The sequence below is a fragment of the Labrus bergylta genome, chromosome 22 (assembly GCF_963930695.1).
Source record: "Labrus bergylta chromosome 22, fLabBer1.1, whole genome shotgun sequence".
Taxonomy (NCBI): Eukaryota; Metazoa; Chordata; class Actinopteri; order Labriformes; family Labridae; genus Labrus; species Labrus bergylta.
In genome coordinates, this window is record NC_089216.1 from 18,993,029 (window position 1) to 19,004,088 (window position 11,060).

The following is an 11,060-nucleotide window of genomic DNA, read 5'->3' on the forward strand; positions in this document are numbered from 1 at the left end:
ACATAAACAAAATAACCTGCCATACCCAGGATATCACTATATCAGAGGATTACTTAAGCAGTATTTGTCTATCTAACAGGTTAATGGTCAATGGACAGGAACTTACACAACACTTTTCTAGTAAAAGTGCTTTTTACACCGCATGTCACTTTCACCCTTTCACACCAAATTCACACACTGATGGCAGAAAACACAAAACTGTAGAGTAGAGAAAAAACAAATGGGAAAAGGAAAGATCTGTTTGAAGGAAGGGCAGAGCCATGAAAATGATTAACAATAGTTTACTCTTGCAGCTCCTGTGCTCAATTTTGTGTTTTTTTCTTGGACAGCTGTGGCTTAGTTTGTAGAATTGGTCGTCTCCCAACCGGAAGGTCGAGGGTTTGATCCCCAGCTCCTGCAGCTACATGTCCGATGTGTCCATGGGCAAGACACTTAACCCCAGATTGCTCCTGCTGCTTCGGTGGCGTATGAATGTGTATAAATGAGATTAGTTACTTTGTATATCAACCTCTGCCTTCAGTGTGTAAATGTGTAGGTGTGACCTGCTGTGTAAAAGCGCTTTGAGTACTCAGAAGACTAGACATGCGCTATACAAGCTCAAGTCCATTTACCATTTTATAAAAAGTTTCTTCCCACTGTTCTCCAACCGATTCTTCCTGTGATATTGACAATATCCTCTTTTGACACAGTTTTTCTGATGATGCATCTACAGGGGTTCTTTATCCTGATGTGGTGCATCCATAGAAATAGTAGCTATTAGACATTTTAGAACCAAGAATCTTATTCCTATCCGTCCATAATGAAAAAAGCTTCTTTTCAAAAATTGCACACAGAACTTGAGTTGTGAGCTCATGGAGTTTTTCTTGCATGTATTTTCTAAAGTTTGGACATCTCATATTGATCGGGCACTGGGGGTGGTTCTCTAAAAGTGTTTTTCATTCACGACAGGATGGACAAAAGCCTTATGGATTTCTCAGCGAGGGCTAAACTCTGATGGAGAACAACAATTCTCTTAAGGGTACTTGACTGAGAGCATTACTTGGGTTTTTTTTCAAGGTGCTCTGCTGAGGGAGTCAGCTAAGGAGTCGGAAGGAGGCGTTGGAGAGAAAAGAAAAACATAAACAGAGACACTGGGGTTATTAAAAAGGCGTCTGGGGAAGCTTGTCTCGCTGTACGTTCGAGGCCTTAACTACAGGTTGTGCATGAGTCATGTTCAATTCAGTGTGGAGGAACAAAAGCATATTTACTGCATATATAAAGCTTTGACACTGACTTTCCCTTGACCTGACTCTATTCCTTGCATCTTTAAAAATCCTATCCTATGCTTTGTTGACAATAGGATAAATTAATGAAACATTCCCTAAGAGCTAAGAAAATGCCTTTTTAAGTGTCAGCTTACATTTTATTGCATAAGTCACAGTCCAAATAAAGAGGACGTAACTGATGGTTATGTCCAGCACTTGGCTTTGTAAGCAAATGCTATTGTGTAGTATGTGCAAGTGTTATGCAAACAAATTGCATGATTATGCAAAACTAGAAATAGTGTGGATGAGTGATATCCCAGAGCATACGGATTAGTTACTAACACCCACTCTTCAATTATGAGCATTAAACTCTTAGTGGGGTTTTTTGTGTCCCATATCCCTGTTATGCAACCTGCTCCACTTTGAAATAGAATCCCTTCACAGCTAGCTAACCACACGTTAGCTTGTTAGCATACCCTGGAATGGATGGGTGCCAAAATGGGGAAAGCTCAATGGAGGTAATTTGCCATATTCACATCAATGTAAAACATACTCAAGATGGGAAGATCATGAGCTTTTATAACATTGTACATACTGTACACCATATTGTAAGTCAAATTAAAATGTTAGCTAGATACTTGACAAGCTTTGTCAATTTTTTCAGTCAATGTGGAAAAAGTGAACATGTAACGATGGTCAACAACTGAAATTCCATGGCTGGCAACTTCTGATTTCAGCTTGGATTGAGACTGTTTTTTAGATTGTTTACAGGAGGAGTAGTACTTTATTTAATCAACCACGGCCTGTCTTTTTCTTCTTTGGAAACCACAAAAGCTTTTCCTGTTTGGTTGACCACAAAGTCATTGTGATTGGTTGCTCAACAGGCGTGTGCATTGCAATGATTTGTCATTACAAGCATTAGAGTAAAAGTTCAAACCATAGACTGTATGGTTCAAACTGATGATGATAATGATGACTGGTGCGTTCACAGTCAATCTATTAAAAGTGCCATCTTAGCCTTGTGTGCTCTCAGTGCCCCAGACTGCAGCCCTGCTTAACAAACAACCCCTCAGTCCACATCCCCAGTCTCCTCCAACTCCAACTTTCTAAATAAGAAGAACATGAAAATGATGGTAAAATCTAGGGCTCAAATGATTAATCAACCAGCCGATAACATTGGCCGATATTAGCATATCCAGTGACTATCGTTTTTCAAATAATATTATCGCAGCTATGTGCCGGTATTACTAGATTTATTCACCAGTCAAAAAGCATTTAATTTGAGTATCATTGTATAACATTAGCAGTTCTCTTTCACCAGCAGAGGGCGCTATATGGATTACAACAAGCATCATCACTCTCCAGGGTGTCAAGCGGTGATACACGTGCATGCACAGTTACTTTCTAGTTGAGTGACCATGTTTGATGACTGCATTCGAGGGATCAACACAATAAATGTGTAAATCTATAAAAATTGCTACAGATCGAAGATAGATGGTAAATGGTAAATGGACTTGAGCTTATATATTGCTTTTCTAGACTTCTGACTACTCAAAGCGCTTTTACACCACATGTCACACCTACCCATTCACACACTGATGGTAGTGATCGCTATGTAGTATCAGCCATCAGAAGTAACTAATTCCATTCATACACCGCCCCCAAAGCAGCAGGAGCAGTTTGGGGTTAAGAGTCTTGCCCAAGGACACATTGGACATGTTGCCCAGCTGGGGATCGGACCCTTGACCCTCCTGTTGAGAGGCGACATTTTAATGTGAAACATAGTTAATATGAAAAATTGTGGGAAAACAGCTAAGGCTACCATTCAAGCAATTTCTAAATAACATCACTTTATACAGACAGTAAATAAACTTTTTATTAGTTCAAAGTGAACATTAAGTTTGCTTGGAAGCCTTTCTTATTGTAAGTTTAAAACTGCCAAAGATAATATTTTTCAAGGTCTGACTAGCCACAGGTTATAATATGGAATAGAAGGCTTCCTGCCTTGAGCACAAGAGGAAAATGTAAATATAGTTAGGCAGGTCTTAGGACCTGCAGTGCACAAGAAGCCACTGATGTTTACTACTGACTCAGAAAGGAAGGACTGTCTTCATGTTGCGGGCGAACATGATACATCATCAGCAAAAGTGAAGCTACATCAGCTAATTGTATCCAGGACGTGCCCTCCAAATGTTGAGGCAGGGAGTCTGGGCTGATATTTTTAAACCTGAGGAACAGCAGCTGCCTTTGCCCTGGAATAATTAAGGTTAAACAGCTCATTGGCAGATGCTAAAGAGAGACATCCCACACCTGAAACATAAGCCTGTCCTGAAAACTCTCCAAGTTCTCCACACTCCACTTTGGATTTCACTGAGTGTAATGATAAGGAAGAAGGCGGCCTTATCTTCTGTTTCAGGAACTATCTATCCTAATCACTTTTCATTACCATGCATTATTCCCTGTAGCTTTTGACTACTATACTATGACAATAATAACTTATAAGATCACAGCTAGAATGCCTTCACTTTACTCCCCTAAGAGGACTTTCAACTCTCCCATCAACCCACCACAGGCTCATTGTAGGCTGTTTCAGGGGTAAATCTTTAAACACATTTTAACAGAAACAAAAACAAGTAATCCTAACAATAGTACTTATTCCATTAAGTTAGGCACTGTATTTTCTCTCTTCCCTGTCTCTGTTTTAGGCCAAAGATTTTAGACACTTCTAAACAGTCTGTAGGGACTCAGATGTGAAAAAAAGAGGGCTGGGATTACAATAGCTAACAAACAGCTAAAAAGAAAAAGAAATCCTCATCCAAGATTCAGACATGCTTACAAGCTGCCAGATGAATTCATGACCCAGTCTTTGTGCAACACAGTAGAGTCTGTGGCACAGATCCAGAAGTTTTAACACAGCTAGTCTCTCAACTGGTTCTCAATTACAAAGACTAAAGACAAGATGTTCAGAACAGCTTAAAGCTTTGAGCTGAACTGGACTCTTTTTCTTTTTGGAGCCAAAAGCACACGTATGAGGTTACTTTAAAACATAATTGCTATTAAGAGTTAGACCTGAGGGCAAAGGTACTGACAGTGCAATCAAACATATCTAATTGGACAAAATCAATTTTGATTGAATATGTGTTAACATTAATTCAAAAAGGGTTAGTTTGCACATTCTAAGCAAGAAAAAAATCCCTTTGAATCCAATGCTCTTGCTTGATGTTTCACTGAATCTTGTGGACACGACCTATAGAGGATAAAATCCTTAGACATGTTTCTATTGGCTGGCTTCTATTAGAGTGACACATGAGGAACTTCCAGGGCAATAAAAATGAAAAAAATAAATTCAGGATCTGGTTAAAAACTTTTGGATTCTTAAACAGACCTTTCATATTCAGAGGCAAAATGTTGATTCATGTTTCAGCTTTCTGTGCTTTTATCGCAGAGACAGGACAGGTTGGAAACAGGAGAGAGAGAGTGGGGAATGACATGCGGGAAAGGAACCACAGGTCGGATTCGAACCCATGCCGTCTGCTTCGAGGACTATAGCCTCAGTACATTATCATATTAACTGGCATTACAAATCCACTTTTATTCACTGCTGTTCCCTTTCTTTCTTTAGCCTCTCCCTCTATCCCCTCTCAACCCCAACACAGTTCCAGCAGATGGGTGTTCAACACGAGTCTGATTCTGCTCCAGGTTTCTGCCTGTCTGTTAAAATGCAGATTTTCCTCTCCGCTGTAACTTTGATAAATGTTGCATAGTACAGTATTAATGGTAGATTAATACTGGGCATTTGCAAATAAGAGTACAGTCTAGAACAGCTCTTTATGTAAAATATCTGGGCATAAAATTTGCTATGATTTGGAGCTAATCAAATAGAGATTGATTGATCAGAATTCAAGAATCGCATAGGCTACCCCTTGCCATCCCCTTACAAGACATGTATAAACCCTGACATTCTCAGTATTAAATGTTCTGCTAGAATGACTCATACTACTCCCCAATCTAGACACAGATATCCTCCTGATGTGGCCACACAGCAGGGAAGGGCGTAACTTGATCAGATCGATAGGCCCTACTGTATCCTCTCTCCTCCTCCTCTTTCTATCTACTGATCATTCTCCCTCTCTCACTAATCCATCCCTGCAATCACTCAGACTCCATGAGAGCTCCTTCAGTCCATCCCTCCATCATAGTCTCCTCCACCTCCACTCTGCTAGAGCTCAATCAAAGAAAGAAAAGCAATAGACAGATCAGGCCCCGGCACGTCTTCCCCTCATCACGGCCCCCACAGCTAAAATGGAGGGCGTGAGGAGGAGTACAGGGAAATCTTTCATTTTCCTGCTGCGTTTCCTCCCCTTTTCTTTTCTTTTTTTTTTTCTACATGCAAGTGCCTTCTTTATAGCTCCCCTAAGCTCCCCTTAACCTCCCTTTTTCTCGGGGTTGGTGGACAGGATGGACAGGAAGATGGATGAGGGCCAGACGGCAAGCGGCACAAGAGTGAGTTAATGAGGCAGATTGTTCTCTTTGCAGCCGTGCGAGGGATTACAGGAAGATTACCCATTCTGATTATCTGCACTTCCAATTTTGCTCTCTCTTACTTTCTCCTCTGTGGTAAACTGGAGGGGGTGCAGCAGGACGGGGAGGGGGCCGAGTGAGTGCTCGTGTTTTGATAGAGGTGAGATAGGAGACAGTGGCACATCTCGCTGTCGGGGGGGGGGGGGGGGGGGGATGACAGCTGCTCAAAACACTGACCTACGAATAGATAGATTTTTCTGACTGATGCCTCCGATGTGACAGCTGCTTGGAGGGCAGCGCTCGGCCTAAATATACCCAGCATGAGACTGAATATCTTATAAGTCACAGGAGATCCAGCTCCTTCATCAAGTTTATTCTCTGAGACAAACTTTAGCAAACTAGGTCTACAGATTTCACCCACTCAAATACATTCAGAAATTTTCCTTCACTAATCCTAGACTTCAGATACATAGACCGAAGTATTAGGCATTAATAATACTGTAGAATATGTTATTTTTCTTTGAAGACATATAATACTAGCCTACTGTAGATATCATATGATTGCTATCATTGTTTACAGCCAGGCCATAGACTGTATAATACATGGACGTATAGTCTCAGTGATTTCACTCATTGGTTTCTAAAGCGGAGATTTAAAGCCAAACTATGGCGCAATGCTGTTCTCAAACTAACTTAAAATCAAACTAGCAATGGGCAAAGACGTGGAGCCATGGCCTGCCTGTCAGTCAGATCAGCCACACCCCTAATCCTGCAGAACTCTTCAGTTTAAAAACAATCAAAATGAATGAGGGATGAAATGTTTTTACTCCAACAAACACTGACTATACTAACATGAGCTGTTCAGACCAAAACTATTTTTTTTAACCAGGCTGAAAGCACGTTTATTTCTGCCCATGAAGGCCATTTTAAAATGCTGTAACTGTTGCTTCAAGGTCTTTCGCAGCCCGTCTTAAGTGAACACAAAATTGAAGTGCAATTTTTTTGTGCACTACTGCGTTGGCTTACGTTTTCAACACTGGAGGACGCCTCATTAAGTGTGGCTCGGTGCACTTAACCAATCCTTGCCTTGAGCACCCAGAAACAAGCTAGGCAAACATAGCTGTAAACTCCTTCTGACATCACAGAAACTCTGATTTTTAAACATAAAAACTGCTTGATCTGATTATTTGACCTGTTTAATAATCAATACTTTATAAAACTGTTTCAGTGCAAGATATGAAAACACTGGTTTACATTTTTTCCAGCTCTGATCAGTTATTCACGTTACACCCCAATGATGTTAGCAATCTTCAAATGTTAGAATTAAATGGTAAATGGACTTGATCTTTTAAATCGCTTTTCTAGTCTTCTGACGACTCTAAGCGCTTTTACACCGCAGGTCACACCTACACATTCACACACTGATGGTAGAGGCTGCTGAGTAAAGTGACCATCATAAGTAACTAATCCCATTCACACACATTTATACACTGTCAAAGCAGTGGGAGCAACTTGGGGTGAAGTGTCTTGCTCAAGGACACATCGAACATGTAGTTGCAGGAGCTGGGGATCGAACCCTTGACCTTCCGGTTGAGAGACAACCAACTCCACCAACTGAGCCACACCTGCTGCAAAGGAATTCAGACCTTTTACGGCATTCAAATACAACTTCCTGGTTGTAGCAACTATACATGTTATCTCTGTATAGGCTACTGTTTTGGAGGAGAAGAATCTAGTTGCATTTTAGGTTGGACTGATATATTGGGAAAGGCTAGCTTACTTGCCGATGCTAAATTCTGCACTTAAGGCATGTGTCTGAGGCCTTTTTTGTTCCTGTCACTGATATTTAGAGACTCTACTTGGTGCACACTTTAATCTAAGACATATTTGAAAGGTGCTGTTTCCTGCAGCCTTCACCTGGCCCCGCTGAGTTCACTCACACTGATTCTATTAAGAGTTGAAAAGCATGACATTTGTATTCAAGAAAGTTGTCGGAGGCCCTCATGTCAGAGGGATGAGCGGAAACAAAAGAGAAGCACAAGACCTTAAATCCACTTTTTGCACTCACCGAATAACAAACGGTGAAAAGGTCTGGAGAAATTATTCAAATTGCGGGGGAATTTGCAATTATTATAAGTCATCTCAACCCACAAAGGCAATGTTAAGCACCCTTCATGAAGTGCACTGAAAGCTCTGAGAACAAAAGTGGAATCATGTATGCGCCCATTCTCTCCCTGCAGTGTGTTTTATTATAAAGAGGGAGAAGTCATTTAGGTATTTCTAAAGCCATTGTCAAAACTAGGGTCGTTAGACCGAGTTAATGGTGGATTCATTATTGTCAGAAAGTTTTTCTCTTCTTTTTTTTTCCCAATTGGGAATTAATATAGTAAGCCAAATTGTGCACAAGAAAAGCAATCTCTGTGCTGTACTCCGTTGGTTGAATTACGATGATGCCCTACAGACTTTTGACCCCCGTGGTCATGTGTCAGAGAAGTCCTTCAATGTGGCCTTTTGTCCCCGCGGCCTGAGAAGGTAACAAGGAAATGAGTCACATCACCTTGCTTAATTTCTAACACAGGGCTTCATTTGCATTAATAAGACAGCTGGCTCAATAAGCTCCTGCACTTCTTGTGTGTGTGGCTCAGCCAATCATCCACACACACACTGTATTGTGTTTTCCTCCTGAAGGTCTTCAAGCAATGAATTCAGGTCAGTCAATCAGAGCTGGGACACTTCTCTGAACTCATCAATCTTCGGGGTGAGCGATACAAGTCATCTCTGTCACTTTTATCCAGCGAGGTGTTGGAATTAAATACAGGGTTTTTTTTTTTTCTGTCATTTGTACTTCAATAAAGATTTTTCTAAAAGTAAGATGGAGAGAATGGTTTTACAGAAGAAATCAATATGACAATTGTATGAAAAAAAACGAGGAAGGAGGGGTGTATGTGTCGTGGAAAAGTTCACACAGCTTCAGTATTGAAAGACAGACGCATTTCAATGACTCTCTTCGCATGTTGTGTCTGCTTTCCACCTCTCACCATCCATGGCTGCCTCTCTGCCTGAACTCCAAACCCACAGCACGGTTTGATCACTATAAGCACACCTAACCTGTCTCATATCGCATAACCATGGCTCTACCGATGTGAAGAACTCGGTATTTATCCTATGGGCTAGGGGATTTTGTGTAGAGACACCGTTACGCACCCCAGTGGGCGTTTGGCGAGACGGTGGCGCAGGAGTCGCATACAGTCGCAGTATAGTCACGGGAATACAGAGCCCCAAATGTCCTCCTGCTTAAACACAGGAGCGTTACGAACACATCGCACTGATTGCATTTACTTGCTTTGAATTCTTCTGAGGCAGTATTAACACCACGGAGGGTCGCATGATCACAGCCAGTCTGTGCCTCAGTAGCCAATTATAATGCAGCTGTTCTGTAAAGAAAGTATATCCTCGGGTGGCCTGTTTTCCCGTGCAGTAATGATTTGATTTCTGCAATTTTAGACATAAATTCAGAATCAATTCTGAAATATAAGTAGGACAAATCCACGATTCCTGCGTGGCTTTAATTCCAGCTAATTTCCATTTAAGAGCTTTGGAGTAAAGACGAAGTACAACGTGCGCATTAAGAAGGCTGTGTGTGTGAAAATGAGGCCACGTCTATGTAAGGTAGAATAAACATCACGATTGATTTCTATAGTTTATTTCAAACTGGATCTGTCGAAAATAAAACGATGTCTCCTGTTTTGTGAGTATCTGACCCTGTGAGAAGAGCCACTCACAAGTCGTCTGGACATTGCGTAAACAGATCCACAGCGCAAAGAAGCACCCAAACGGACTTTCGCAGAGCCCCACGACAATTTCACCCTCTTCTAAATGCCCAAACTGCTCCACCGCTGTGTCACGCGTGGCTTCCAAACATATATGTCCGTCATCTCCCCCCGCACCGGAGTCAACGTGTCTGCTTCGCGAGTCCGCAGAAAACAAACACATCCACTCGCCTCCCAAATCTCCTCCAAATATTGACCCGTTACGCATCGTTTGCTGCTGGCTCCCTCTCAATAGAACAAAGCCAACAATTGTCCATTATTTGCTGTATGAGTGTGTTTTTTATTTATTTGTCTTTCCCCCCTGACATCACCTGTCATGGTTTTGGAGCGCATTTTCAGAAAATCCACACAGTCAGAAGAAAAGCCACAGAAGCTCTAGTCACAGCAAATAAGAGAAAAGTCCTTACTTGTGTTTTGCGGCAATCCTCTCCGTTATTATTCTCCAGACTTAGGAAGGTTTTGTAAATATCCCGGGATAAAGCCTGGATGCAGTTTACGCGCCTGTGCTTCGTTTTTTTTTTTTTATCCAGAGCGCGGAGCAGACCAGAACGCAGGTTTCCTTCCCCCCCTGTCTCCTTCAAGACAGATGTGAACAGTCCTGGCCGAGTCTCTCCACCTGCATCCCTGCTGTCAAGCGAAACACAATGCAGAAAAACGCAGCTTTCAATTCTTCTTTAACAAATAAAAAATCTTACATTAAAACCAATCACTGGGGCTTTTATTTGGGCACTTCCGTCGCCGTTTCTCCAGCGGATGTTTCTAGATTATTCTGGGTGTTTTGACGCATCTCCACCTGCCTCCTCTGGAATAGAGGAGACACAGCGGCATCAGCAGCATTGGCAGCGGCAGCGCACCGAGGAGGCCGCCCACAGAGACACGCCCCGCTCCGGCTGTAGAAGGCTACTTCACCCTGGGCGAGGGAACCGAGGGAGGGCGGTGCTCCTCTAAATACTCCACTTAATCGTGGTCACATCTGACAGGCAGAGAAGACTTTAAAAAATGTGGTAAAAAAAAAAAAAGAAAGACTATGTCATTATTAATCTGAAGAGGATAGACCAGTGAGAGATTTTAAGGACTAAGGACTTGGATTGAAATCAAAGAAAACAAATCTGAATTAAAGCGCCTGTGAGGAGTTTTTAGTTGGTTATTAAACTGATTGAAATCAATGCTGGTGTCTATTTATGAACTTTAATTAAGCAAGCAAGCCCATCAGGGAAAATTGATCATTTCTATGTAGTTGTTTTCAATACTGTATCTTCTAGTGTCAGACAAAGTGAGTAACAGCACGTCGATAAAACCACTTATGTTGGCATTTTCCACAGCAAAGATTCAAAGTGAGTGACACCTTTGATTTTTTTTAAAAAAGGGAAAAGGTTGAGAGTCCTGGCAGAAAAATGTCATACACAAGTACAGAATAAATCAGGTAAGAGATAAAAGGTACAACACAAACCAAAAGTTCTTAAGA

General features: G+C 41.5%; 1 protein-coding gene across 6 annotated transcripts in view; it reads right to left on the bottom strand.

Annotated features, from left to right (window-relative positions):
- The window catches only part of nrxn2b (neurexin 2b), a 784,571-nt gene extending 774,224 nt beyond the window's left edge, over positions 1 to 10,347 (bottom strand). For 3 of the 6 annotated variants that reach the window (XM_065950812.1, XM_065950810.1, XM_065950809.1), the window contains exon 1: positions 10,003 to 10,221. The gene's annotated coding sequence lies outside the window, so the exon portion shown is untranslated. Of the gene's footprint in view, positions 1 to 10,002 lie in introns of all 6 variants that reach the window. The other 3 variants (XM_065950814.1, XM_065950813.1, XM_065950811.1) reach the window with 3 other exon arrangements.
- Positions 10,348 to 11,060: the final 713 nt, after the last annotated feature.